Raw genomic sequence first — 26,304 nt, forward strand, 5'->3', positions numbered from 1 at the left:
AGCACTGAGCGCGGTACAGATACGCCCAACAACATGCTGAATGGACCGCTCAGGACTGGCATCACGTGCTCTTCACCGTTGAGAGACGCACATGCCTTCAATCAGGCAATTGTCAGATAAGTGTTTGGAGGCAACCCGGTCATGCTGAACGCGTTAAATACGCTGTCCAGCGATGCAGCAAGTTGGACGTTCCCTGCTGTTTAGGGGAGGCATTACGTGGGGCCGACGTATGGCGCTGGTTGTTGTAGACAGCGGCATAACGGCTGTACGATACGGGAATGCCACCGTCCGACCGATAGTGCAACCATATCGGCAGCATTTTGGGGAGGCATTCGTCTTCATGGACGACAATTCGCACCCTCATCGTGCACATCTTATGGATGACTTCCTTCTGAATAACGACATCGCTCGACTTGAGTGGCCAGCATGTTCTCCAGACATGAATCCTATCGAACATGCCTGGGATAGGTTGAAAAGGGCTGTTTATGGACGACGTGACCCACCAACCACTCTGAGGAATCTAAGCCGAATCGCCGTTGAAGAGTGGGACAATCTGGACCAACAGTGCCCTGATGAACTTGTGGTTAGTATGCCACGACGAATACAGGCATACATCAGTACAAGAGGACGTGCTACTAGGTATTAGAGGTACCGGTGTGTACAGCAATGTGGACCACCACCTCTGAAGGTCTCTCTGTATGGTGGTACAACATGCAATGTGTGGTTGTCTTGAGCAATAAAAAGGGTGGAAATGTTGATTATGTTGATCTCTATTAGAATTTGCTGTACAGGTTCCGGAACTCTCGGAACCGAGGTGATGAAAAACTTTTTTGAATGAGTATTTATTAAGAATCCGGAGGTAGTAGGTAGTACGAGGGATCCCGGTATTATTTTTGAGTTTTTCAACGTGGTTGAATATTACACCCTCCTCGTCCGAAAGTATCACTGTCCCAGTGCCACTTTCACTTGCACCATTAATTACAGTGCTATACCAAAAGATATTCTGTAGTGCGCCGTTACTTCTTGAAGTAGAATAATATAAATTTTTGCCGCGTGCAGTAAGTCTTTGGGGATATGTAATTTCAGTGAACTGTGTACGCTGGTGTTGTTCAGAATTGCAATTCTGTAGGCTTGAGTTCGTAATTTACTACATTTTTATACGTTCAACTCTTTCATCGCACGCAGTGAGTTCGAAAGCTGTCAGTAAGTATCAGATACATATCCGCTTACTGTTACTGAGTCTCGGAGAGGTAACCGTTCTTGAGAGAAGACTGGCAGTGCACCTCCGGAAGTTAAAGGAGTTTCTCTCAGTTCCACATATCCCACAGTCTCGTCTCCCCAGTTCTTCTAAAAAGGAGAACTGAACATGTCTTCCACGGCTGTAGGGCGGATTTCTGCGGCACATTTATCGGGAGCTGCACTTGTGTCTTGTTCTGCTTCCTTTGTTAGGAATGGGTGCTCTACCACTGGCTGGTGTGTGAACAGGTGCAGACTGAGTACGATTGGAAGATTCCTGTGAACTTTCATTTAATTTCTGGGCTACCTGTTTGACCTTTCCGTGCGTCAGTGGAAGAATTTTCTCAGCAGCTCATGTGCGATCCTCCGTTTCTTATTCCTTCGTTGAACTTGCAAATTTTTCTGCTGCAGCATCCTGTTCCGGTTCAGTGATGTTGCCGTCAGCAGACGGAGCGTCCGATTTAGGACAATTTTCGGAACTGGCTCGTTTATGGTTTCCTTCTAGTGATCGGTCGGTTGCAGTGTGACTGGAATTACCTGCTCTACTTCAATGACTTCCATTGGAATACCATTATCATTAGCATTATCACTTTGATGAGTGGCCATAATGGGGGCGCGTGTGGGAATCCAGTGATTGTCGTCACATACTTTATCGGTATAGAGGATATAGCTGTAGGTGTAACAGCTTTGTTGGCCGGCATCTGGGCTGCACGCCACTGTATACATTGGCATGCTCGTGACTCACTGAGCCACACCATGCACACGTTCTATGCTGTCCTTCATTCATGACGATGGCTCGATAGCTACAAACGTTATTGTAGAACAGGATATGTTTCTTTGGGTCCACTTTAAGTTGTCTGATGTCATTCAGCACTGGAAAGTTATGAGAGCTCGAATAATTTTCTTTAACATTACTGAGCTCTATCTCATAAGACGATACTACAGCATTTCTTTTGCTGGTCTGGGGCTTCCAATGGCAATTCGAAAATCATTACTGTTCTTATACCAGAAACCGGCAAATGTTACACTAACTTCACTAAACTTTCAGTCAGAGTGCTTAAATCTGAAAGTTCTTTCTTTAGATTCGACCATTTTACTACGAATCTCAGCATTTGGCGATGTGACATACACAACAGTACTCACGATCGAGACATAAATATTAAGTAAACCATCACAACCTATCTTCATAGCTACTTCAAGAAAATATTCAAATTTGTAAGAGTTCGGTTTAAAAGATGCCAATCGAAGGTGCCTGCTCTGCTTAGCTGACTCACACCTCCATATTCGGAGAATCGCACAAAAACAAACACCACAGCATAAAGCTGCAGCAAGCGCTCAGACTCACCGCAAGCAAACGAGACGTCTGAAGGTCGCAGCGGTGGTCTGCACGCAACTGCTGCCAAAGTTGGACTGTCACTAGACCGCGAGCAGGTACAGCACTGTAACAGCTCGTGAAGAAAGACAGTACATCCTCCAAACACTTCGGCATCCTACAGAGTTGCCAGGTCGTGCATATGGCCCGACTTAGAATTCTGAAGTGGCCGGTTATATTGGCCACTTTAAGTGAACGACACCGACTTGGTCTCTATGGCGGCCAGCTGGCAGTCGCATTTATGTCTAAGACTGTGCATGGCAGGCTGAATCATATTGTTAAATGCCTTCAGTATTCCACATGTTTGGAGAAAGTTATTCGCAATATTCCAGTTGTGCAGTATTCAAACTTTTATTCCGTTCTTAGTGCACAATGTACTTCAAAATTTCTTAATTCATTTAGTGGCAGGTATAACATTGTCGTCATTTAATGCTTTTCATATGAACACCAGGCTTTGTTTGGGATAGGTAGATTATTTGTTTTCATGTACAGCAATCAGTTTGTTTTTGTTATTTTTGTTGTGGATCCAATTATAGTTGTTCAATTTATTTAACACATTCTCTGGCTTCATAGTAGCCTGTTTATTTACATTATTGATTGTGTTTTGTAAACACTACTGCCTTTAGAAAATGGACCTATAGTAACTTTACTTGAGATTTGACTTTCAGAAAGAATATTCCACTCCAGTGGCTGTATTGTCTTTGTATACTGCTGCCTTTAGGAAATGGATGTATAGTAAGTTTACTTGAGGTTTGAGTTTGAGAGTGAATACTACACTCCAATGGTCATATTGTCTTTGTAATGAAACCTACCCATGGGGTGTGGATAGTGCCTCTGACTAAAAATCAAAAGTTTCTGCGGCCTGATTTCTAATCTTGCCACTCCATAAATTTTGAATAAAAATCATCAGCAATGGCGGCTGAAGTCTTCCAGCATAAGAAGTCACCCTTACCTGCTAATGGCCTTGTCAAACAGGCAAAGAAGTGCACAGAGGTTCAGGGCAATATCTTGCCTTGGGATGGGAAACTGCTCATAAAAGGCGGAATAATCAGCTATTATCAGCAGAATACTAAGGCAACCACTGCATTAAAGATAAGTAATGTGAATTCTCAGAACAAATGGCCTGTAATTGACAAAGTATCATCATGATCTCTCTCCTGGGAAAGTATTCCTGACTAGTCCCACATTCATATCTCCAGAAGGGGATTACCAAAATGGAGGTGACCATGAGAAAAAGACTGAATAACCAACGAAAGGGTGGCCTTCTAAAAATTAGCCAATGGAATATCAGAATTTTGAAAGTGATAGTAAATTAAAAAAGATACACTTAAATCAAGTAATTGAATGGATATAATCATCAAAGTCATTTCAATATCTGTTTATATAGAAAAAGAAAAATATGATTCCATTTGGCGACATGAGGAATGAAATCATTTTTTTATTTTTAAATAGGTGTAGAAGTAACTTTGATCACTTCCTTCATTCAGTTAATTGATTTTATTGTATTTTCTTTAAAAATTTTAGTCCTTTGACACATCGTTTTAATCATTGTATTAAATTTTGCATTTACCCTTATATTTTATTTGCTATCTTTGTGTAGATGATTTCAATTACTTTTTCGTATTAGCTTCCATTTAACTGCTTCTATTTGATCATCTTATATTTTCGTCCATGTTACTGCGTTTGTTATTTCTATCCGTCATTTTGCACAGTTAATAAAAATCTCTGCTTTGGCTTTAATTTTGATCTGTGTTATTATGTCCACGGTGCAATAGGAATTTGAATTTTTGATGTTTGTATGTCGATTACTAGCCAAAAAATGTGCCAATTGTATGTAACGAAAAGTACAATAACGATCCAAAAAATGTGTATATTGTATGAAACGAAAAATACATTAATGGCACAATTACACTGTCAATATAAATAGACTATTTCACAGTTCGTTTTTTAACTGACAGATTGGCTATTCGAATATTTAGATGTTGGGACAGATAAACAAAAGTAAAAAAACCACATGCACAACGATTTCAAATGAAAATAAGAAAACATGCAGGAAAAATGAAGTGAATATGATGATCGCCTTTTATCGAATATGATTAGAATTTTTTTAAGTTGCGTGTAAGCTAAGTAACTGAATAAAACGGAATATCAAACTAACGTCGACAACTATTTAAGAACATAATGAGATTCGAGCCTATAACTATATTCTTTAGGCTTGTATTCTAGCCACTACGATAGACTGCCACTGTATGTCCCAACATCAACTTTATGTCTCTAGAACATCACGAAAATCTACGAATTTCTTTTTCCATCTATTACAAACGAACAAGGACCCACCAGGACTAATGACTAAAATGGGATGCCTGGCACTCAAACCTATGTCATCATACAGATGGTTTCATAAAGCCAGTCCTAATGCGAGACACGTCTCCTTGTAAGGCTTGATCTAGATATAGTGGGAGACAGTGCAGTGAAATGGAAAGAAGTCATGGACTTCTGGTCAGACGAGTGTAGGGGAATATTAAGTGAAGCGGATAATGATAAAAGGGAGTAGAACTCGTTATCAATAGGAAAGTAGGGCAGAGAGTGTGTCACTATGATCAGTTTAGTGATAGGTTTGTTCTCATCAGCATCGACAGCGAGAAAAATAGTTCAGATATACACGCCAACATTGCAGGCACAAGATGAGACAGAGAAAGTGTATGTGGATATTCAACAGGTTTTCACTACTTAAAGGGACATGATGAACGAATAGTCAAGTGGGATTGAAATGCAGCTGTAGGAAAATGAGTAGAACAAAGGACTATGGGAGAATATGGGCTTGGTAGTAGGAAAGAAAGAGGAGAAAGGCTAATTGGGTTCTGCAACAAATTTCACGAAGGAAAAGCTAATACTCTATATGTGAATCACGGGAGGAGAAGGTTAATGTGGAAAAGGCCGGGAGATACTGGAATATTTCAGTTAGATTACATGGTGGTCTAGCGGAGATTCCGAAATCAGATATTCGATTGTAATGCGTAAACAGGAGCAGATATAGAGTCAGAAGAGAAGACTGAAGTTAAAGAGAATCGTACAGAGGATTCATTGCAGAAAGAAGTGGGGTACTGAAGTACTGAGGAATGATGAGACTGTTGGAAAATCTCCAATGATGTGGATACTGCGAAAAGGAATATCAGGGAAAGCAGATTAGCTGAAGAGGAGTGGACATCACTAACAGGGGCAACCACATATATTGGATGCACAAACATATGAATAACACAGATAACTGAGGAGAAGCATTGGGTAACAGAAGAAATAGTTCAGCTAACCAACGAAAGAAGGAAATAAAAAGACATTCAGGGAAATGTGAAGAAATCAAAACAGAAATGGCTGCTGAAAGGACTAGCACACAGAAAAGTCAAAACAACCTTCTGCGAAATTAAAGCAAGGGCAGGAACATTGTGAGTGCAACAGGAATGCCACTTTTAAATGCAGATGTGAGAGTGGAGATGGGTTGGTGGTGCTTTAGGGTGCAAAACTGGTAAGGTCATAAGTGACAGTATCACAATGTAAGAAAAGACAAAGAACCCGAAGTGAGAAAGACAAAAACCCAATCAACAACTTTAAAAGCGGAGCAACTGAGGACAAGACAGTCCCTAGGGAACATTTCTTGGAACATGGTTGAGATGGCAGAAGTCCTCTTGGGTGGGTGAGGTAGGGGTGGGGAGGCCACACTGGGGCAAATAAAAGGTAAGAAGGTTCGACGAGATCTACATAATGCGTGTCATCCGCTAGAACATCTGACAAAGTAGATGGGAAACATAGACGAAAATGTAAACAGTCAAAAAATGGGCACAGGATCAGTAAGTGGCTCACCAACAAAGGGTTCAGAGCAGTAGGAACAGAGTGGGAGAGTGTCGCCACTTAATAAATAGCGGTGACAAAAACGACAGCGTCCTACACGCAGCTGGGCTAGAGTGACCTCCTCATGACATGAGGGCTGGGAGAAAGTTGATCATGCTATTGGGAGAGGTTTAATGTCCCGGAGTTTGTGCCCCTGGAGAAAAGACCTTTGTGCTCTCCAAAGTGAAACTACGAGGTGCGACAATAAAGTAATGAGACTGATGTGAAAAAAAAATGTTGCTTACCGTTTTAGTTAAGTTTAGTGTTGTCTCCTTCAAAGTAGTTCCCTTCTGATTGCACACACTGTTTCAAGCGTTTCTGCCATTGATGGTAACATTTGGGGAACTCATCTTCTGTAATATCCACCAAGACCCTCGTCACAGCTTTTTGGACATCTTGTGTTGTTTGAAAATAGAGTCCCTTGACCGCCGTTTTGACTCTTGGAAATAGAGAAATGTTGCACAGAGCGATGTCTGGTGAACAAGGTGGCTGTGGTAGTACTGAAATTTATTTTGAGATTAAAAGTTTCTGTACTGACAGAGCAATATGGGATGGTGCATTATCGTGATGCTGAATCCATACCAAAATCTTCAGTTATTGTTAGAGGACCCGTTTCTCGATTGATGTTCAGTTCTTCTGCAATCATTTTCATGGATAATCTTCGATCAGATCTTATCAGTTCATGCACCTGGCCAAATTGACATCGGTCCGTGTGGTTGATGGTCGTCCAGTGCAGACTTCGTCTTCAACATTCTTTCTGCCATCACTAAATATTTAAGCCAACGAAAAACTTGAGCTCTTGACATAACCTCCTCTCCAAAAGCCTTCTGAAGCTTACTGTAAGTTGTCATCGCGTCTTCACCCAATTTAACACAAAAAGAAATGGCATACCATTGCCCAATATTATGGGGTTCCATTTCTGTGACAAGAGATGGAAACACGAGTTAACTTATTACAGCACAACTCACGACTGAGCAGTTGCATCGATGCGCCACTTGGACTAGAAGCAGCTTAGAGACAAAGATCAAAGATATTGTGCCTACAGAAGCCTGCAGGGTCGCCACATCTTGCAGAGAAAATCATTCTCATTGCTTTATTGCCACATCTCGTACATGCCGACAGACAGCAACACAAAGATCATCAGAGGGAACAGAATGACTAGCAGGCCGAGGGAGTAGATTTGGAGCCTTTGCAGTGGCATCAGAAGCCTTGTTCCCTGGCGCGGTGACGTGACCAGGAACCCAAAAACAACACCACAATGGCTGCCCCCCACGGTAAGCGAGTGGAGGCATGCTTAGATCCAGTGCTACTGAAGGGTGGACTGAGTACAGCGTGCGAAGACTCTGAAGAGCACTGAGAGAATCTGAGCGGGTGACACAATTTAGAAGCCAGTATCGCTGTATGTACTGACTGCATGGCCTGATAAAGGGTGTAGAGCTCCAATGCAAAAATCTAGCTTTGGTCAAGAAGCTGATATTGAAAAGGTTCATCGCCAAGTAGAAATGCATGGTCAGTTTTGGAACTGTCTGTGTAGATGAAGACACTGCCTCCAACGTGCGTGCGAAGTGCGAGAAACTCGCTGCAATTCACCAGGCCAGGAGTGGTGTGCTTAGGAAGCGGAAATGGGCATACACCTCGGCATGAAGCCAGGTGGTTAAGAGCTCACACACATGGGGAACGTGGCAGGGAGCATAAAGCAAAGCTGTTGAATCAGCAAATGAAAGCAAACTCTGGGAGGCAACAGAGAAGATGGACGCAGCCCATTGGTAACCGTGTTCCGGACTCCAGTTAAAGGTCGTATAACACGGTGATACTTCCCGAGAGGGAGTTATTCAAGTTAACAGAATTTCCATTCTGTCACCGCTGGCCAGAAATAACACAGCTGTGTATAATTTCGTAAGAATGCATTGTTTTAATTTTGGACAGTATAGGAAATTCATGTCAGCAATAATGCAGGATGTAGCATATCTCCAAACTTCTCAAAAAATGTGCTTTATATTTTGTGACATTACTGTGAGGAAAAACTCACTGTGTTTCGTCTCGTACACATTATGGAAAGAAACGAAGTATTGTAAAGAGTATGCAACATGTTAATATTTTTTAGAGATTTTACACTTACTAAAGTACTTGAGTATTGTAGCTGATATGAAATGGAAAATAGTTGACCATCTTCTCGAAGAACACCATATCCATAATGCTTAGCGGCATCATTGATGAAAAAGTACCAGTGCTGTATCACAGATAAATCTCGTCTAAGGTTGTTGTTGTTGTGGTCTTCAGTCCTGAGACCGGTTTGATGCAGCTCTCCATGCTACTCTATCCTGCGCAAGCTTCCTCATCTCCCAGTAGCCACCGCAACCCACATCCCTCTGAATCTGCCCAGTGTATTAATCTCTTGGTCTCCATCTACGATTTTTACCCTCCACGCTGCCCTCCAATGCTAAATTTGTGATCCCTTGATGCCTCAAAACATGTCCTACCAACCGATCCCTTCTTCTAGTCAAGTTGTGCCACAAACTTCTCTTCTCCCCAATCCTATTCAATACCTCCTCATTAAATACGTGATCTACCCACCTTATCTTCAGCATTCTTCTGTAGCACCACATTTCGAAAGCTTCTATTCTCTTCTTGTCCAAACTGGTTATCGTCCATGTTTTACTTCCATACATGGCTACACTCCATACAAATACTTTCAGAAACGACTTCCGGACACATAAATCTATACTCGATGTTAACAAATTTCTCTTCTTCAGAAACGATTTCCTTGCCATTGCCAGTCTACATTTTATATCCTCTCTACTTCGACCATCATCAGTTATTTTACTCCCTAAATAGCAAAACTCCTTTACTACTTTAAGTGTCTCATTTCCTAATCTGATCCCCTCAGTATCACCCGATTTAATTTGACTACATTCCATTATCTTCGTTTTGGTTTTGTTGATGTTCATCTTATATCCTCCTTTCAAGACACTGTCCATTCCGTTCAACTGCTCTTCCAAGTCCTTTGCTGTCTCTGACAGAATTACAATGTCATCGGCAAACCCCAAAGTTTTTACTTCTTCTCCACAAATTTTAATACCTACTCCGAATTTTTCTTTTGTTTCCTTTACTGCTTGCTCAATATACAGATTGAATAACATCGGGGAGAGGCTACAACCCTGTCTCACTCCCTTCCCAACCACTGCTTCCCTTTCATGCCCCTCGACTCTTATAACTGCCATCTGGTTTCTGTACAAATTGTAAATAGCCTTTCGCTCCCTGTATTTTACCCCTGCCACCTTCACAATTTGAAAGAGAGTATTCCAGTTAATGTTGTCAAAAGCTTTCTCTAAGTCTACAAATGCTAGAAACGTAGGTTTGCCTTTTCTTAATCTTTCTTCTAAGATAAGTCGTAAGGGTAGTATTGCCTCACGTGTTCCAACATTTCTGCGGAATCCAAACTGATCCTCCCCGAGGTCCGCTTCTACCAGTTCTCCATTCGTCTGTAAAGAATTCGCGTTAGTATTTTGTAGCTGTGACTTATTAAACTGATAGTTCTGTAATTTTCACATCTGTCGACACCTGCTTTCGTTGGGATTGGAATTATTATATTCTTCTTGAATTCTGTGGGTATTTCGCCTGTCTCATACATCTTGCTCACCAGATTGTAGAGTTTTGTCATGACTGGCTCTTCCAAGGCCATCAGTAGTTCTAATGGAATGTTGTCTACTCCCGGGGCCTTGTTTCGATTCAGGTCTTTCAGTGCTCTGTCAAACTCTTCACGCAGTATCTTATCTCCCATTTCATCTTCATCTACATCCTCTTCCATTTCCATAATATCGTCCTCAAGTACATCGCCCTTGTATAAACCCTCTGTATACTCCTTCCACCTTTCTGCCTTCCTTTCTTTGCTTAGAACTGGGTTGCCATCTGAGCTCTTGATATTCATGCAAGTGGTTCTCTTCTCTCCAAAGGCCTCTTTAATTTTCCTGTAGGCAGTATCTATCTTACCCCTAGTGAGATAAGCCTCTACATCCCTACATTTGTACTCTAGCCATCCCTGCTTAGCCATTTTGCACTACCTGCCGATCTCATTTTTGAGACGTTTGTATTCCTTTTTGCCGGCTTCATTTACTGCATTTTTATATTTTCTCCTTTCATCAATTAAATTCAATATTTCTTCTGTTACCCAAGGATTTCTGTTAGCCGTCGTCTTTTTGCCTACTTGATCCTCTGCTGCCTTCACTACTTCATCCCTCAGAGCTACCCATTCTTCTTCTACTGTATTTCTTTCCCCCATTCCTGTCAATTGTTCCCTTATGCTCTCCCTGAAACTCTCTACATCCTCTGGTTCTTTCAGTTTATCCAAGTCCCATCGCCTTAAATTCCCGCCTTTTTGCAATTTCTTCAGTTTCAATCTGCAGTTCATAAGCAATAGATTGTGGTCAGAATCCACATCTGCCCCTGGAAATGTCTTACAATTTGAAACCTGGTTCCTAAATCTCTGTCTTACCATTATGTAATACACTCCTGGAAATTGAAATAAGAACACCGTGAATTCATTGTCCCAGGAAGGGGAAACTTTATTGACACATTCCTGGGGTCAGATACATCACATGATCACACTGACAGAACCACAGGCACATAGACGCAGGCAACAGAGCGTGCACAATGTCGGCACTAGTACAGTGTATATCCACCTTTCGCAGCAATGCATGCTGCTGTTCTCCCATGGAGACGATCGTAGAGATGCTGGATGTAGTCCTGTGGAACGGCTTGCCATGGCATTTCCACCTGGCGCCTCAGTTGGACCAGCGTTCGTGCTGGACGTGCAGACCGCGTGAGACGACGCTTCATCCAGTCCCAAACATGCTCAATGGGGGACAGATCCGGAGATCTTGCTGGCCAGGGTAGTTGACTTACATCTTCTAGAGCACGTTGGGTGGCACGGGATACATGCGGACGTGCATTGTCCTGTTGGAACAGCAAGTTCCCTTGCCGGTCTAGGAATGGTAGAACGATGGGTTCGATGACGGTTTGGATGTACCGTACACTATTCAGTGTCCCCTCGACGATCACCAGTGGTGTACGGCCAGTGTAGGAGATCGCTCCCCACACCATGATGCCGGGTGTTGGCCCTGTGTGCCTCGGTCGTATGCAGTCCTGATTGTGGCGCTCACCTGCACGGCGCCAAACACGCATACGACCTTCATTGGCACCAAGGCAGAAGCGACTCTCATCGCTGAAGACGACACGTCTCCATTCGTCCCTCCATTCACGCCTGTCGCGACACCACTGGAGGCGGGCTGCACGATGTTGGGGCGTGAGCGGAAGACGGCCTAACGGTGTGCGGGACCGTAGCCCAGCTTCATGGAGACGGTTGCGAATGGTCCTCGCCGATACCCCAGGAGCAACAGTGTCCCTAATTTGCTGGGAAGTGGCGGTGCGATCCCCTACGGCACTGCGTAGGATCCTACGGTCTTGGCGTGCATCCGTGCGTCGCTGCGGTCCGGTCCCAGGTCGACGGGCACGTGCACCTTCCGCCGACCACTGGCGACAACATCGATGTACTGTGGAGACCTCACGCCCCACGTGTTGAGCAATTCGGCGGTACGTCCACCCGGCCTCCCGCATGCCCACTATACGCCCTCGCTCAAAGTCCGTCAACTGCACATACGGTTCACGTCCACGCTGTCTCGGCATGCTACCAGTGTTAAAGACTGCGATGGAGCTCCGTATGCCACGGCAAACTGGCTGACACTGACGGCGGCGGTGCACAAATGCTGCGCAGCTGGCGCCATTCGACGGCCAACACCGCGGTTCCTGGTGTGTCCGCTGTGCCGTGCATGTGATCATTGCTTGTACAGCCCTCTCGCAGTGTCCGGAGCAAGTATGGTGGGTCTGACACACCGGTGTCAATGTGTTCTTTTTTCCATTTCCATGATTGGATATCTGATACCTTTTAGTATCTCCAGGATTCTTCCAGGTACACAACCTTCATTCATGATTCTAGAACCAAGTGTATCTTATCAAATTACGACTACAAAGAACCTTGTATAATTTGGCGGTACTTAGCTTTGTGACATTGTTAAGTGAAAAAGGTGTTTGTCAAATTGCATTTTCTTAAACTAGTCTTTGGCCACTGACTTGGAAAAATTTTCTGCCACGTAATGGGCACATCAGCTTTGTACAGGAACATTGTACAATGGAATATTTACCCTTCATACAAGTATGGAGATTTGAGCATTTCACGGAGGCGTATTTGGAATCAATACAGGATTTTACAATAGCACAGGTCTGCGACGTAAGTATTGTTTTAGATTTATTAAGTGATTTTTATAGTGTTTCCAGTGCTGATTTCGGGAAAAATTTTGAATAAATTCCATCACGTACAGTTATTTCACAAACTGCTTTTCTAGTTTTAGCTTTTTTCGATATTTCAGCCCTCTAGTAAGTTTGAATTTTGGGTTTTAGGATCTCCAAAAACTGTTATTTAGCTGGTTTTATACTAGATACAACTAAATAAAGAGTAATTAGGGGAAACGAGCAGTATTTTCATGTCAGATCCTGTCTGTCGCGCTGCCCCTTACTCCGCCATCACCAAGCACTGAATTTCTGCTGTTGTCCTTCAGTTCACAGTATCTCTACACTAGGTGCTGTTGACATGTTGTTGTTACTAGTGCTTTAAAGCACTGACTGTTTTCTTGTGTTGTGCTGTTGATTTAGGGACAATGGCTACCAGAGGATGCATAAACTCGCCAGATTGCTGCTGCTACATTTGTGGTAACTGTAACACTAAAAAGCAACAAAGAAACATTTCTGATTTTGTTGAAGAAGTATATTTCGCTTAGTTTGATATAAAGTGAGGCGATCAAGATAACCCCTGGGCCCCACAAAAACTCATTTCAGTGTGTGTTTAACTGAGGCAATGGTTTCAAAGTGAAAAGCAGTCCTTAGGTTTTGGAATACCAATGGTTTGGAGGGAGCCCAAAAATCATAGTGATGACAGCTATTTTTGTTCTTGCAACGTACGAGGTTTCAATTTGAAAAACAAAAAGGATATTTCTTACTTTAACATTCAATCACTGGCCCTGTTTCTCATGGTCCTCAAGTACCAGTACCCTCATCTCCAGACTCTTTGGATGATACAGATGACCACGAGCCATTGGCTCACCGAGGTGATAGTGAAGAACACAGATATTGCTACGATCCTGGCACAACCGATCCCATTCCATTCTCACAATCTGAACTGAACAATTTAGTTAGAGACCTGGGCCTTTATTAAGAATCAGCAGAGGTTTTAGAATCTAGATTGAAAGATAAACATATGTTGACTCCGGATACATCCTTTTCTTGGTATCGATCGAGGGAAAAGGAAAGGAGTTTGTATCTTTCTTTTCTCAAGAAGTTGACCTTGTGTTTTGCTGTGATGTTCCTGGAATTATGACACTTTTCAAAATAGAATATGTTCCTAATGAGTGGAGACTTTTTATTGATTCTTCAAAAAGAAGCCCTAAAGCAGTACTTCTACACAATGGCAATAAGTATGCTTCTATACCAGTTGGACACTCGATTCACTTAAAAGAATGTTACGAAACCCTTGAACTGGTTTTAAGCAAACTCTGCTATTTAGACCACAAATGGACACTATGTGGTGATTTACAAGTGATTTAAATGCTGCTTGGTCAACAAAGTGGCTATACAAAGTTCCCTTGCTTTCTCTGTGAATGGAACAGTGGAGACAGAAAGCAACACTACATAAAAAAAGGCTTTCCCCTTGAGAAAAATCTTAGAGGTAGGGGTTAAAAATGTTGAGAGGAAAGGCCTTGTGGATCCCAAAAAGGTGTTACTTCCACCACCTTACATTAAGTTGGGGCTGGTGAAACAATTCGTTGAGGCATTGCCAAAAGAAGGGGAGTGTTTCAGATATCTTTGTGGACTGTTTCCTGGTTTATCCGAGGCAAAGCTAAAGGAAGCCATATTTCTCAGACCAGACATTCGAAGACTAATGACAGATCCTAGCTTTGTGGACATAATGGAATCAAAAGAATATGCAGCATGGACATATTTTAAATTATTTGTTACCGGTTTCCTAGGAAACAAAAGAGATCCAAACTGTAAGAAACTCGTCGCAGACATGCTCGACAACTTTAAGAAGCTGGGCTGTAACATGAGCATTAAAAATAATTTTCTCCACCCATCACATCTTGACTACTTCCCTGCAAACCTTGGTGATGTAAGTGAAGATCAGGGCGAAAGATTACACCAAGACATCAAAAAATTGGAATTAATATATCAAGGAACATGGAACGTCAACACGATAGCGGACTACTGCTGGATGATGAAAAGAGAAGATCCTCAACGAGTCCACAGCCGGATAAGCAATAAAAGAAGCTTCGACAGAAATTTAAAGCGTTATTATAAGGACTTACGTACTTATAGAGAAATGGAAATGTACTGGAAATGTAGTTTAGAATATTATTTATAAAAAAAAATTCATAACGTTGGAAAAATGTAATAAATTGCTTAAATTATGTTATTATACCATAAATACTCACTTTCTTGTGAGAAAACCTGACGTGATAGAAAAAAATGGATTGCATTTTTGAAATCAGCGCCGAAAAGTACATAAAAGTCAGTTATCAAATATCAAACAAGTATCAAAAAACAATTTTTGGCAGACCTGAGTAATAATCAGATCAGATACATGTCAATGGTGTTTAAATAGAATTGTAGATTAACTTAATTTAGGACCTACTAGTACTTAGGAATGTTACGTAAACAAATTTGAATGATACATGCTCTTTTGGTTTCAAAGAGCTCAAGTCAGCTCATTTTTTGTTATATTAGGGAACACTGAAAAAATTTCTGCCTGGTGAACGCATTATCACGTTGAGGTTTTGTTGTATACAAAACTTGTCCCTTCGTTCTCAGTAGTCATCTGTCTCCTTCATGAAGTAGCCTGTTATATATTTAGACAGTTAACTATTGGGATATTAAATTGTAAAAAGAAAGAAAAACGTCTATGCAGGCTGGTGACACTAACAAGGGTACCGGAAATGGTTCATATTATTGCCTCATATATTTGACAAAATGGTACGCTATCACCGTATTTATGTTAAAAAAAAGGCAAAACGTGGAATCGACAGGTGAAGTATTCCTCAGGACAGAAAATTTTGCTATTGAGACATTTTTGAAAACACTGCACTTTCGTATTCGCCCACACCAATACTATAAATTCAGAATCTCACAATTTGGGTACCCAATGAAGAATTAGGTCAGCAGAGTAAAAAGCTGTAGTGATGACATCTGAGGCGTTTATATCTGTTACTCTTACAAGGTTAACACAAGCAGTCATTCACTGGAATTCTGCGTACAATAACCACAAACGTAAAAGGTATGTAAACTGAAGACTCGGAGAAACATATTTAGCCACTCTCCCACCAAAACAGTAAGACCCTCTCGGTGGCTGAAGAAATCGAGCAGTATTCCAGACCTCACATAGAACTTCGTTCAGATGGGCTGTCTTGTACAGGAGTAAGAGAACCTATCACATTGCGTGTATTTTGTGTTGTATTACATTGTACTTCATCCATTAAGCGAACAGCACCATAAAATAAGCTTCGGATTTTACCTACATTACTCAGCTTACCGATTATTTCCTACTTGAAAAATCGCGTTTATAACATTTCACTTTAACAGTGCTGTAGCAAAGTTCCGTATACTTCCTGCTGCAGCTGAGAGGGTAATATTTCTAATAGCGACTGATAACTTATATGCATACAATGTGGATCACCAATAATCGTTCAATCATCAACTGAACTGTACTGGACCGTCAATGCCGGCCGCTGTGGCCGTGCGGTTCTAGGCGCTTCAGTCTGGAACCGCGCTGTGCTACAGTCGCAGGTTCGAATCCTGCCTCGGGCATGGATGTGTGTGATGTCCTTAGTTTAGTTAAGTTTAGGTAGTTCTAAGTCCAGGCGGCTGATGACCTCAGATGTTAAGTTCCATAGTGCTTAGAGCCATTTGAACCATTTTTGGTTAATATGCTAAAGATGCGTCCACATGATAACTTTTTGTGTTCAGTTTTACGCATGTGCAAAATTTTTCGACAGTGGAGCAACGCAAGCGCATTTGAGCATGCGTCATTTTCTGGAAATGAAAAAAAAAAAAATCTTCTGATGTGTGTGAATTCCTAAGGAGCTAAACTGCTGAGGTCATCGTTCACTACACTTACACACTACTTAAACTTACTTATGCTAAGAACAACACACGTCCCCATGCCCGAGGGAGGACTCGAACCTCCGGCGGATGGGACCGCGTAATCCGTGACATGGCTCCTTAAGCTTCGCGGCCACTTCGCGTGGCCCTGGAAACGGAGGCCGTGTTTAAAGCGCATTGCTACCCGCCTTCGGTGGGAATCTTTGCGCTTTTCATCAGACGACAGGTAGCTGGGGCCCATAGGTGTTTGATTGTAAAGTGTTTGAGGTTATACTGTGAAGCGATTTATGTGCAATAATATCTGCTGTAACTTCTGAAGATTTGAATAAAAATTCGAGATGTGTTGCCCTGTACGCCACGTATTAGATAAAAAGCCTCCGACCATATTTCTGTAAAGAATAAGATACTATACATTGGAAGTAAATTAAAATGTAAGATTTGTGTATGAAAAGTATGTATGAAAACTGGAAGAATATTCACGCGATTTAAAGCACAACTGACTAGTCTGACATCTGAACAGAAGAAGTGTTGGGGTATGTGTAGCTACTCAACAAACTACTAAAATAGAAATGAAGCACACTGATAATGCAAAAAATGCGAACCTGGAAAACGCAACCTCCGTTCTTTTGGATTCTGGCGTCTATGAAATTCCCAAATTTGTCGAGTGAGAGAATGTAATTTTCAAAGCATATTTCATCATTACATACAAATTACACACTAAAAGGTAATTAACCTTCACGTAACGACTAAGAACCTTCGTTAAGTGTATCAGTTTCATATTTATTTATTTATTCGAGATCCTTTGATCACGTAACGACTAAGAACCTTCGTTAAGTGTATCAGTTTCATATTTATTTATTTATTCGAGATCCTTTGATCCGGTATACAAGATAATTGCATAGCAATGGAACTAGTAGTAATTATACATGAGATCATTGTGTTACAGATCCTAATAGCCTAGAGCCAAGGAAACTGGTACACCTGTACAATTTCGTGTAGGACCCCCGCAAGCACGCGAAAGTGCCGCAACACGATGTGGCATGGAATCGACTAATGTCTGAAGTAGTGCTAGAAGGAAATGCCACTTTGAATCCTGCAAGGCTGTCCATAAATCCGTAAGAGTACGAGGGGGTGGAGATCTCTTCGGCAGGCATCCCAGATATCCTCAATAATGTTCATGGTTATGGAGTTTGGTGACCACCGGGAGTGTTTAACTCAGAAGAGTGTTCCTTGAGCCACTCTTTAGCAATTCTGGACGTGTGGGGTGTCGCATTGTCCTGCTGCAATAGCCCAAGTCCGTCGGAATGCACAATGGATATGAATAGATGCAGGTGATCAGACTGAATTTTTACGTAAGTGTCATCTGTCAGAGTCGTATCAGGGGTCCAATATCATTCCAACTGCACACGTCCCTCAACATTAAAGAGCCTCCAATAGCTTGAACAGTCCCCTGCTGACATCTAGGATCCATGGATTCATGAGGTTGTCTCCATACCCGTACACGTCCATCCGATCGATGCAATTTGAAACGAGACTCGTTCGACCACGCAACAAGTTTCAAGTCATCAACAGCCCAATGTTGGTGTTGACGGGCCTAGGCGAGGCGTAAGGCTTTGTGTCGTGCAGTCATCAACGTTACCCGAGTGGGCCTTCAATAATGTTTCGTTGAATGGGTCGCACACTGACACTTGTTGATGGCCCACCATTGAAATCTGCTGAAATTTGCGTAAGGGTTGCACTTCTGTCACGTTGAACGCCTCTCTTGAACGACCGGATTCCTGATATTCACGGTACACTCGTGAGGTGGTCGTACGGGAAAGTTCCCACTCCATCGCTACCTCGGAGATGCTGTGTTCCATCGCTCGTGCACCGATTATAACACCATGTTCAGCCTCACTCAAATCTCGACAACCTGCCATTGTAGCAGTGGTAACCGATCTAACAACTGCCCCAGACACTCGCTGTCTTATATAGGCGTTGCCAACCTCAGCGCCGTATTCTGCCTGTTCGCGTATCTCTTTATTTCAATATGAATACCTGTCCCAGTTTCTTTGGCGATTTAGTGCAGCTACAAATTGCAATATGTGTATAGGAACGAAAAATGCTAATAATTACTAGCTTAGCTGGCCGCTGTGGCCGTGTGGTTCTAGGCGCTTCAGTCCGGAACTGCGCTGCTGCTACGGTCGCAGGTTCGAATCTCGCCTCGGGCATGGATGTGTGTGGTGTGTGATATTCTTAGGTTAGTTAGGTTTAAGTAGTTTTAAGTCTAGGGGACTGATAAAAAATGGTTCAAATGGCTCTGAGCACTATGGGACTCAACTGCTGTGGTCATAAGTCCCCTAGAACTTGGAACTACTTAAACCTAACCAACCTAAGGACATCACACACATCCGTGCCCGAGGCAGGATTCGAACCTGCGACCGTAGCGGTCGAGCGGTTCCAGACTGTAGCGCCTAGAACCGCTCGGCCACACCGGTCGGCTGGACTGATAACATCAGATGTTAAGTTCCATAGTGGTTAGATCCTTCTGAACCATTTGAATTACTACCTTAGACATTTCCTAGAGTGAAGAAAGGTATAAAACGATCAAAAAATAAATTACAATTATTCCACATAACACGTTACAAACTTGATAGAATTGAAATGCTTTGTTTTGAAATGAGTAATAAATAATTCATACAACGATGTAAGCCGCCAGTTACGAGCTAACAATATTTTATTGCCAGCTTTATCGCTGCAGTTTCCCGAGCACAAAATCTAAAATCTCTTATGATCTCCTTCTGAAATACACAGACAAAACTTTGTCATCACTTTGTAGTTCTCTTACCTCTGTTGTTTATATACTTTTTTTTTCCTTACAGTCGCTTTTTCGATTTCTTTTTCTGTCCCCTTTTCATCACGATAAACGCAAGACAAGCTCCCAAGCAAAGAAGGCGACTTATACCATACTTCTCGCGCAATCAGCAAACGTGTTGGCACGAGAATGCCCATACGTACATGCGTTCTTTCTTCAAAGTTCTGTGTGTGCCCTTTTATTCCCGTTGTAGCCGCTCACTAGTCTCCGAAGTAACTGGATTTATAGATGTGTAGAACCAAAAAAAAAAAAAAATATTATTACTCTGATAAACACTAAACTATCGTCCCTGGACTACTGTCATTGTGATACGTCGCTACGGTACCCCCACCCCCCACCACCCCCCACCCCCCATATTTTGATGTGGGTCATACGGGTACCATTTTGTGGCGACTTTCTGGAAAATGTAGCTTCTGTTTCTCCTCTTTCGACTGTAAAACTGTTCTGGAACCCTGGTGCGCCTGGAACCTCTGGATGCGTAGGATAATTGCGACGTCCAGCTCGGTAGAGCACTTCTCTGAGCAGTCCTGTAGTTGATCGAGGTGACTCAGTAGGTACTGCAACCGGTGCCCATGGCCTTCTTTGCTGTTCCCGTGGCTACGGTTGATTGGCTGCCGATGAGTCTAGAGGGTAGCGGCGCCGAGGTACGGCATTTCTTCCTGCCCGCGTCCTGAATTCTACTCGGACTGGGTGTCCAACTGGGTGCTCGTCCTCTTCCTTTTGACACATCTTTGAAACTTTGGCCTCTCTCGTGAAGACCACTGTACTATCAGGTTTTAATGTCTCCCCGCCTTGTCATTTGTTTGTGGTTCCTGGTTTTGCAGGCTACACTGTGTCCACTCCTGTGCCACATACGCGGGTCTTAGTTTCTCTATGGTACCACATATGTCGCGCACAATGGTGGTTTGACTGCAACTATTACTCATAACCACACAGCTGAACATTGATGAAGATCTTTATGAAAAAATACGGGATTTATACCGCGACGCAGAGGAGCTTATGGGGAAGGTTTTGGATTGAACATTTTAGTTTTTGTGAGAAGTATTGTAGCACGCTAGCTGAAGGTATCATTGTATTTAGATGCTCTAGTAAATCCGCGGGAATACGAATCTGTCTGCCGAGAACCATTTGACTTTGTGCTTGGTCAATATCTGTGTTAACAGCTGTTCTTAACCCAAGCAGCACTACAGGCAAAGCTTCGATCCATGTCCCCAGATGAAACATGAATACAGCTTTAAGAGGCCTATGGAGTCTTTCTACCATGTCATTGCTGGTAAGATGAAATTCCACATAATCTCTTAAACTCTGAAAAAAATTCACACTCAGACTGACGTCCCCGGTCGGTTATTTGGAAGGATTCCAAATGTGGCGATCCATAGACTGATGAAATTCCTAGCCACTGTCTCTGCCAAGATGTCCGTAATCGGTACGGCTACTAGGCATCGTGTAGAGCGGGCAATCGTTATAAGTAGGTAACTGGATATTTCCGACAAGGGTAATGGTCCCACGAAGGCTACATATATGTGGGTCAATCTTGTTGCTGTAGTGCTGGCATTGCCAATGGGTGCAAAAACATGCCGTCCGACCTTGCGTTATTGGCACTGTAAACATTCTCTTGCGAGTTGTCGACAGTCCTTTTCTGCGTTCGGACAAGTAGAACAGAGAGTAACTGCGCCCACCGACGCATGAATTGCTGGATGTGAAAGGTCATGAACCATGTGAAATACGGTCTATTGTTCAGGAATATAGGGGCGAATTTGACTGCGAGCTGTCTCGCACCACAATGTCGTAAGCGCCGCCAGTATATAGGTTTCTTTCAGTTCATAACTCTAATTTTGTCTTCCTTTAATCTTTGCAGTTCATCGTCCACTTTTTGTGTCGGCACAATAGCTGGCCATGAAATTCCTTGAATCGCTGTACACGCCTTTGATAGACAGTCCGCCACAATGTTGTCATAACGACTGATGTGACGTATGTCCGTTGTAAATTGTATTATGAATTCCACATGCCTGATGTAACGTGGGGTACTCTCCTGGTGAATTATCTCAAAGGCTTTGACTAGTCGGCGGTGGAGAAGGGTGTCGCCTGTAAATCTGTCCTGAAATATTTTACTTCTTTGTAGATCGTCAATAACTCCCTATCGATAGCTGACCAAAGACTTTGAGCTGGCATGAATTTTTTGAAAAGAATGCCAATGGGTGCCATATCTCTGCCACCGGCTGCAGAATTGCTGCACCAATGGCGCTCTGGCTTGCGTCAACCATTAGCGCCAGCTCTGCAGTATGACTTGAATGACGTAACATTAGCCAACACCCAAGAATCCTTGAGTTTACAGAAGGCTCCTGTCATCTGCTGTAACCACGGTACCTGGTATTTGCCACTGGTATGTTCCCCTGTTAACATTGCATTAAGGAGCTCTTGAATCTCAGCGACATGTGGGAAGTGACGGCTGCCAAAATTTATCAGTCCCAACAAACGAAGTACCTCTTCGTATATTTCTGGTTGGCGCATATTTACTATTCCTTGTACGCGCTCTGGAGGAGGCTTATACCTTCTACTGTTACCTCGTACTCCACAATATTTGATATTCCTTTTTCCAAATGCACGTTTGTCAGGGTTTAAATAAACGGATGCCAAATTTATCATACGATCGAACAACTGTCGTTACTGTCTCTTGCGTTCTTCCCAGTCTCGTGAAAACACCAAAATATCATCGATATAGGCGATACGAAAATTTAATCCACATAAAACCTCACCTATGAATCGCTGCATTGTTTGCACAGCATCCCGTGACCAATATGGCATAAATTGAAACTCCAATATCGCGAAAGGTGTCATAACCACTGTGTTTGGAATATCATAGGGAGCCATCTGGATCTGGATGTACGCCTTATAACAATCTCTGGCACTGCAAACTGTTGGCCCCTGTAACATGCCCGTAAAGTCCCTAGTGTTTTGGACTGCGTAACGGTCCGGCACTGTAGAGGCGTTTAACGCCCTGAAATCACCACAAGGTCTACAGGTACCATCTTTCTTACTCACCGGACGTAGAAGCGACGCCGAGGGGCTGTTCGAACGACGTACAGCTCCTGTGTCTAACCGTGTATCGACGTGTTGTTTGACTGCTGCGTACTTCTCTAGTGCTAGGCGGCGGGTCCGGTCGTAGACCAGCGGACCATTTATAGTTATGATGTAGTGCATCACTGATTGCTGATTGCCTCTGTCGTGTCGTCGGATAGTTGTGCATTGTCTGTCGAAACGGGTCGTCATTCTTAACTGTGATTGTTGTTGTTTGAAATGCCACCAGTTTGACGGCATGAAACTTCTGTGAAAAATCGCTAATAATGAGTTGTTGATTATGTATATCAATTAGTTACCTGAAATGATCTAGGCAGTCCGTCCCCAAGATGCGATGGGCGACTTCAACCACGTCGAAATTCCATCTTCCCTGAAACTCTGGACTTAGTGTCACTGACGTTCGAGTTACTCCGAACATCTGTTCTCTGTCCCATTCGCTGCTTTACAGCATAAACGTCTGCTTGGGTTGCGTCGTCGCAAAGCACTGTTGTGGCAGAACTATAATATCTGATCCGCTGTCGACAAGGTATTCTTTCCCGTTCAGAGTACCCTTGACAAAAATACGGCTATCTTTGGTATAGCTGATATGTCCATTACCACTTCGCGCTACAGTCACGATGTGTTGCTCCTGTCTCTCATTGAGGATTGTGCGGCGATAAAATCGTAGTTGGATGTCGATAACGCCTCTTATCGGCCGCTCTTGCCATTTGGGTACCCGCATGGTTGTTCACACTTCTTAGCCCGTTAACTGGGAGGTCGCGTCCGCCTTTTCCATCGATTATGAAAGCGACAAGTTATCGTGCGGTGCCAGTACTAAGTGGTTCAAATGGCTCTGAGCACTATGGGACTTAACACTTGTGGTCATCAGTCCCCTAGAACTCAGAACTACTTAAACCTAACTAACCTAAGGACATCACACACATCCATGCCCGAGGCAGGATTCGAACCTGCGACCGTAGCGGTCGCGCGGTTCCAGACTGTAGCCCCTACAACCGCTTGACCACACAGGCCGGCGCTGCCAGTACTAAATCGATATTTGTTGGAAGACGATTGAGCCAAATACTACGTAATGTTTCGTCCGAAAATAAACTATGTCCTGCTAAGTCGCTAAGTGTCAGAGAAATTCTGATGGAGTACGATCTCCCATTGCTTCCTCAAACAAAACACGCTGCATGCCTTGTTCCTTGCGCAATACTAAGCGTTTTATGACAGTCTCTTTGAAGCCTTGATACGATTGCGCATGAACTGGCTGCATCATGTACTCTTGTGGTACCTTGCCTACTTCTCGATCCACATTCGCGAAAATGTATCTTAGTTTGTGGCTGTTGCTGTTCACATTATATTGCTGGAAAATGTCCTCCGCTCGTGTAAGCCTCTCTTTTGGTCAAAATTTCGGCAAACGTAATATTGTAGTCGTACTTCTGGTTGATGTAGTGGAATCACCCATTTGAATCGAAGACGACTGTACGCTCGTATCTTCCAGTTGCTCTGCCATCGTTGAGCTATACTGCTTTTTATTTGTGATTTTTCACTGTAGTCTTTTTTGTTCGGGGTCACCGATGTAGCCGCTCACCATTCTCCGAAGTAAATGGAGTAATTGCTTCGTGCCGGACCGAAATACCAAATCTTTATTATTGCTTTGACAAACACTAAACTATGACCCGCCAGGGTAGCCGAGAGCGCTAACGCCCTTCTTCCTGGACTCGGGTAGACGCGCCGGCCCCGGATCGAATCCGCCCGGCGAATTAACGACGAGGGCCGATGTGCCGGCCAGCCTGGATGTGGTTTTTAGGCGGTTTTCCACATCTCGCTAGGTGAATACGGGGCTGGTCTCCATGTGCCGCCTCAGTTACACGGCTCGCAGACATCTGAACACATTCGCACTATTACATGGGTTACACTCGACGCAGACAGTTGGGGTACACTAATTCCGCCCTGGGGGTACGGGGTGGTGGCAGGATGGGCTTCTGGGCACCCCTTAAACATTAATAAGCCAAATCTGATTAACGGTGGCTAACCCTGCGTAACTGCGGGACAAGGCTCAAGCGATAGAATAGAAAAAAAAACGCTAAACTATGACAGCATGTAAATTACAAAAAATAAACAACGGCGGCGAAATTCTCAGCCGTTTCAACTGTCGTCTTTGGACTGTTGTCACTGTAATACGTCGCCAAACTGTGAGTCTTAAGATTGCGCATGACGAAAGAGGCATCGTGTGGACACACGTTAAGGCTGTGGCAAGAACCATGCGATATTCCTGCCACTTCACACTACTCGCATTTATAATGAGAAACTAAATTGATTTAACTGAAACCCCGTTTGGTGAGTTCGATAGTGAAAAATAACTGACAGTTATTTCTAACGGTTAAAAAGAATGGAGATAAAAATAACTTTAACCGTGATAACTGATGTTCCAAAATAACCGTTTGGCCCATCTCTACGGATTACCAATAAGCAACTCCTGAACGCAGTTGATATAGTGTGGATAACGGTGTAAGATGTTCCACAGAAGTTTAAGCACCGTGCTCACAGGCATGTCAGAAGTTGTGGCAGTTCCACGCGCACTGCATGTCTGCACACCACTGCTCGATCCCTCCCGCAATCTTGTTCCGCGTCTCCTACTGCGGTCGGATCAACTGTTTTCCACCCTCTGCCACACTGCACTTGAAAAGAAACTCTTTTCGAATTTTGTAATCATTTTCTCTATACTTTTGGCAGACATCGGACCAATGTCTTTTTTCATACCTGTGATTGTCTGGAACTTCTACAGAGATATTGGCGCACAGTCACCATTCTTGTCAAAGAGCTTTACCAGCATCACGCAAAATGAGGTAGAGCCACATATCCAGCATCTTTTATTATGCATATTCTTCCGCTTATAATGGCATCTAGTGTTTTTTTTCTTTTGCTTTCGTAAGATTTCCTCCTTTTTCCGGAAATTCCGTTCACATATGGTATCATTCCGAAAGTGGTTTTTTTCTTCTAACCGTTTTGAAACTGGGACTTCAATTACAATCACCCTGTATGTGAATGAATTAGTGTAGTCATTAACTACTCCATCGTTTGTGAAATCTGCAAACACTAAGAAAGGAAAACGTAACTGGAATGAATTTCCATATCTACAACTGTGTTTCGCAGGTCACATTACGAAGTGTGGTGAAGCGTACTTTCTGTACCACGGTCACGCTACGGTCGCAGGTTCGAATCCTGCCTCGGGCATGGCTGTTTGTGATGTCCTTAGGTTAGTTAGGTTTAACTAGTTCTAAGTTCTAGGGGACTAATGACCTCAGCAGTTGAGTCCCATAGTGCTCAGAGCCATTTGAACCATTTTTTGTACCACGGTCACTCTTTCCATTTCTTTGGTTTCATTCCAAATGGTGCGAAGGAAAGACTGTGGGTAAGCCATCGTAATTGCATTACTTTGACTGATTTTCCTTTCATGGCCATTCCAGTACATGTTTATGGGAGGAAGTAATATTTACCTGGCCCTTCTTGTAACTCTCGCTATCGAAATGTTAGCAGTAGACCTTGATGTGCTTACTAAACGAAACCGTGACGCAACTCACCGCTGTTATATTCATCGTATTTGCCACGTCTGTTAACAATATCTGTTAACGATCTCAAACACTCAGGAATGAATCAAATTATTTATGATTTAAATAATGAAAACTGCACAGTAACT

This window comes from Schistocerca serialis, chromosome 8 (genome assembly GCF_023864345.2).
Source record: "Schistocerca serialis cubense isolate TAMUIC-IGC-003099 chromosome 8, iqSchSeri2.2, whole genome shotgun sequence".
In the NCBI taxonomy this organism is placed as follows: domain Eukaryota; kingdom Metazoa; phylum Arthropoda; class Insecta; order Orthoptera; family Acrididae; genus Schistocerca; species Schistocerca serialis.